Source organism: Pagrus pagrus (assembly GCF_965226575.1).
Source record: "Pagrus pagrus genome assembly, chromosome: 7".
In the NCBI taxonomy this organism is placed as follows: domain Eukaryota; kingdom Metazoa; phylum Chordata; class Actinopteri; order Spariformes; family Sparidae; genus Pagrus; species Pagrus pagrus.
In genome coordinates, this window is record NC_140191.1 from 9777747 (window position 1) to 9782519 (window position 4773).

Sequence of the window (4773 nt, forward strand, 5' to 3'; positions counted from 1 at the left end):
AAGAACCAGAGACTTCACTTTTTTAATATTTATTGCAGATATTGATAATGGTGCAGAGGGAATGAGAGAGCTGACTGAAAAGCCAATGCTGGAGGATTACTACGATCCGGTGTCGAATGCCGAGCTGGGGCGAGGCAGACAACTCGGAGTAGACCCACAGATGAGCCTGAAGCAGAGGCAGACAGAGAGTCAGAAAAGCACTAGGGACGAGTATGAAGATGAAACTCACACTAGGGCGTCTCTTGGCCACCGCTGAAGGGAGCAGGCGAATCTGGCAGAGACCGCAGAGCTGAGCTGGTAGATATACTGCTGGGCGTTGATTAGTGGATCAGCTGTGCAGGTGAGTCAGCAGAAGTAGGTTGCCACGCCCAGACAAGCACAAATGAGGACACACAGGAACACATGGGGAAGCAGGAGAAGAAGGCTACTGACTGACACCACTACTACCCGTATACAGCTAAATGATCTGTATTTGTGTCTGTATTGGGAGGAACAGGGGCATACATTTGAGGTGGGTGGTGCTTAAACAAGACATGGGGGGGCGGTATTGTATACAATGCTGAAGGAAAATGACAAATACAAATCAGCTGAAATGTAGGAGTCGATCAGAAGTTGCTATATTCATTATTTAAAAATAAAATAAAATAAAATACAGAACAGCCTCAGAAGTTTAGAGGATCAGGATTGAGCTCCAGATCAATATTTTTGATCCCAAGAGTGAGAATGAGAGAGATCGAGAGAGATTAGTACAACTTCACAAGTTGAACATACCGTCTGAGTACACACTTGGCCTCAATAAGTGACGAACTCTGCATGTGTAATGTTAGATTTTTGATTTAGTTTATTGAACGGGTTTCAAATATTTCATCAACACAAGTGCAAATTTAAAGTAAACTGGTACAAAAAGGCAAAAGCAAAACTCTAAATAAACGTCAAGAGGTATAAAATAATAAAGTCTCAGAGATTCTAACTTTGTTTTCAGGGTATATTATATCTTAAAAACCCTGCAATCCTACGCAGGTGTTTTCAGTTACTGTGGCTGTTTAGACCTCTTCCCAGGTTGAAGTTAGGTGAAACCATGCTACGCTATGTACTAATGAGAGCTGGCCCAACAGCTAGAACAAAGCTAAGAGGAGAGTGTGGGAGATGAAGCACAGTTGTGCCACCCACACTGATCTGAGAGGAGGTCCAATCAGGCACAATTAAAATCAGCTGTGTCAGCTCACAATGAGTGCACACTGACCTGGAACTTGACTTTACCTGACTGCTGTTGGTGTCTCCATGATGTTTGACAGTTATTTGTACAAATGTGACACAAACAGGTGAATTTTAATATTGTATGTGTGCACCTCACAATTTCTTTTTTAGGTGTCATTTCATATGCAACAGAAAGTTGTGCTGGTGTTTTGTAGACTGCTTTGTTCATCCTGTGACCATATGCATCACACAACTAGCCAAAAGGTGGATGAAGCTCTCACTGTCCTTGCCAACGTTGTTGCTTTGGTTCTGCTGCTCAAGTAGCATTTCCTGAGCAAGCTAGCTCGCTAACAGTATGATTGTATTGCTTCAGGATGGCTTTGTTGGAGCGAATAACTGTTTGAACCAAACTATCCTGCCGACCACTCAGTGACCCAGTTTTCCTGTAATTTGTCATATCAGCTTTGGGCCTAAAACGCAGCGTCGACCCGGAGGTCTGCTCTCGCTCCTGTTATAGCTCGACATGCATGGACTCTTTTCAAGGTAGGAATTAGCATTTTTGTGATGCCTTGGCTGTGTTCTGCCTTTGTTTGTGCTTTGCTGTGTGTTTTATATACTACACATAGATACTTTGGTAGGCTAATGTTAGCTGCTACTTGCTGCTGCTAAATGCCAGAGTTTGTTAGCATTGAAATTGAGTGTGAGTCTTTGAGTGGCTCTGTATATTTTACTTTTGGTCATTGTTTGATATTTCATTATAATACATTGCTGTTAATTCATAAAGATCGAGTATGGTTTTGGGCCAGGGTTAGTTTTGTTTTGCCGCTTACCTACCCCCTTGGTTGTTGCTGTTGTGGGGTTTTGGCTAATGTGGTTATCAGGCTAACATCTTTTTTGCCCAGTTGATATTAATTCATATTTATAAACGTTGGTTCCTTGTAGAGGATAACACTGCAAACAGACTTTACAGATGTACTCATGCTGTCTTGCACACACCTCGTTCACATCACTTCCTGTAATATAGGCTGCGTGTTAAGCTCAGGTCTGTCTGCTGTGGGCCTCAAATGTCCACTTAAAGCCAGAACAGGAGCGCTCCTGTTTAGGACTACAACACCTCCTCCCACAGGGTTTATTTCTGAGACTCCAGGGGGCACTTCTTCGCTTCAACGAGGTAAGAGTTTGCTTGCATGCATGCTGTGAGAAAATGCTCTGCGATAGCTCCGTTAAGTCTGTGTTTGTATGCTTGACTATATGAGGCTGTTAGCACTGCTGGTTGTTTCATTGCTCTCACTGATCTGTTTGCCGCTGATGGCTGCTAATTTCTACTGTTAGGGTGTCGCCATCTGTCTATACAGTATATGGGCATTGGTATTAATTGTGGATTGCTCTCTTGTAGTGGCATATGCTATATTGAATGTGGATATAAGTGTTTTGAGTATTGTGTCTTGGTTTTGTTGCACATTTCACTCTTTGCTTTCTGGGGTTTCCTTTTAAGGTTTTTAGTAGATGTCTTCTACTGTATGCTGTTGCTGCACTGCTCCTGTAATTTACTAACTCTGCTGTATTTCATAAACTTCATCTGTTTTGAAACTCGACACAATTGAGCTCTAAAGTGGGAGGATCCCTCCTGAGGGAGTCCTCGGCACTACAACAAAATCAAGAAGTGTTGACTTTTAAATGATTTTTCCGAACCGTTATTTGTTCAGACTTGGCTTGACTTTGTTTCATACTATTTAAATTTGGTTTTACACTGAGACCGGAGCGCTGACACTAACGACATGGAACATAATTGCATTTAAAGCAGCTGGCCGGCTATCAGAAGATGTCAAAGAAACGGGAGCAAAGATTCTCTAATGCTGGCTTTAATTTAAAAACTGTTATCCAGAAGTATTTACATTCCATAGATTACAAAAATTTCAAGAAGGTGGGCAATTATTTTCCAATAAATGTTTTTTTTTTTTTTTTCTTTTTTAAATTTACTGTAAGGACACTTACTCACTTGTGATGCAGATGGGTTTTGTTAAAGTATAGTTTACAAAGTCATGATACCAGTACCCATAACAGTAATATGATGATGATAATGATTGTTACATTTACAAAAAAGGACCCCGACACGACACACACACAGGCTGGTAAAAGAGCAGAAAGCAAAAGTGCAAACAATGAAATGACAAAAAACTAGCAACAAAAAGAAAATAAAGACAAACCAGAAAACCACGAGGAACGAATCCAGAACACCGGGAACACACAAGGACCTAGGAACAGGCACAGGTGCACACGAGCCGCGTGGACGAAAAACATTATTGACGTGAGTACGACAACAAATGGTAAGGGAACAACACAGGCTTAAATACAAACTAAACTAATGAGGGGTAAGGTTCAGGTGGAGAGACACCAGGAACGGGGGGGGGGGGGGGGGAGGTCACCAGAACACTGGGAGCACAGGTGAGCAGGAAGTAGAAGGTAAGAACAAGAAACGAAAGTAAACGACTACAAAATAAAACAGCAAATATCCAACCAAAAAACCCCAAACCATGACACTGATATCAATAGAGTACTTCATTTCTGGACGTAGATGTGTTTCCAATTACTACAGTACAGTCAGAACAGAAGTTATGCCATTCTATAATCTGCCTGAAACTTTTGGGCCTTGTTCATTAGCAAAGCTCAATAGTTCATCTGTCACGCAGCTTTAGTAGAAAAAAAAAAAAAGGAAGATCCGAGGCACTCCAGAGGTTTCCTTTTTTAAACAAGTTAGACCATTGCTATTTCCGAAGACTATTTTTTGTTTTCTGTCATGCCCCAGATAACAGAAGAAGGCTCAAATCAATGTTCAGAGAAACTAATGATGAGCCATAATCGCATTTAGGCCACTGTGTTATCTCTGTGTTTTCGACTTGTTCCTCTTCACTTGCACTCGTCTCACTCAAGCTGTTATCAGTCAAAGGCCTGACAGCGCCTCTCTGTTCCAGGCCCTGTACGTGTCTTTGTCAGTCCACATCTCGGCATTCGGACAAGCCGCTATCGGACATGGGGGCTTCCCAGCCATTACTTCCACCTGCGTGACAACAGGCGGCCTTATCTGCCATAGTGATGTGAGCCTAGCTGAGTTGCTGATTAAAAGACATGGGGTCACATCACCTCTTCCCTCCCCGTGTCTCTCTTTTCTGTCTCTCTCTCAGTCTCATTCACCCTGGGTGAATGAGATTTGTGCAGGCAAGTTTATCCAGGGAGGATAAAAAAGGAGTATTACAAGATCAAGGTCATTTTAAGGTGATGAAAATTAAGCGTGAATAAATGTTTTTAAAACTAGTCTCTCCTGGGAACACATGCGCGCACACACACACACACACACACGCAGTCTTTTGCTCTGTTTTTAATTAAAAGCCTGAGTGACAACGTGGCCTATTTCTTCCATGGCTGTTTCAAATTGAGAGAGAGATAAGACTTATATTTAGGAGGCCTTATCAAACTCATCTATTTACTGCTGGGTAATTTTCCTTTTCTCGCCTTACAAGAAAGTGCAGACAGAAAAAATCCTCCTCTATCCTCTAGGTTTGAAATCTCCAAAGCAAA

The 4773-nt window shown here is 41.9% G+C and overlaps 1 long non-coding RNA gene across 2 annotated transcripts; it reads left to right on the forward strand.

The window, feature by feature from the left end:
• The first annotated feature begins 1172 nt into the window (after positions 1–1172).
• LOC311259717 lies at positions 1173–4509 on the forward strand. Of its 2 annotated transcripts, XR_014622936.1 has the most exons (3): positions 1173–1322; positions 1660–1740; positions 4170–4509. It is a non-coding gene; the product is annotated as an uncharacterized lncRNA (long non-coding RNA). The 2 variants fall into 2 exon arrangements; XR_014622937.1 differs by lacking the exons at positions 1173–1322; positions 1660–1740 and adding an exon at positions 2226–2368.
• The last annotated feature ends 264 nt before the right edge of the window (positions 4510–4773 follow it).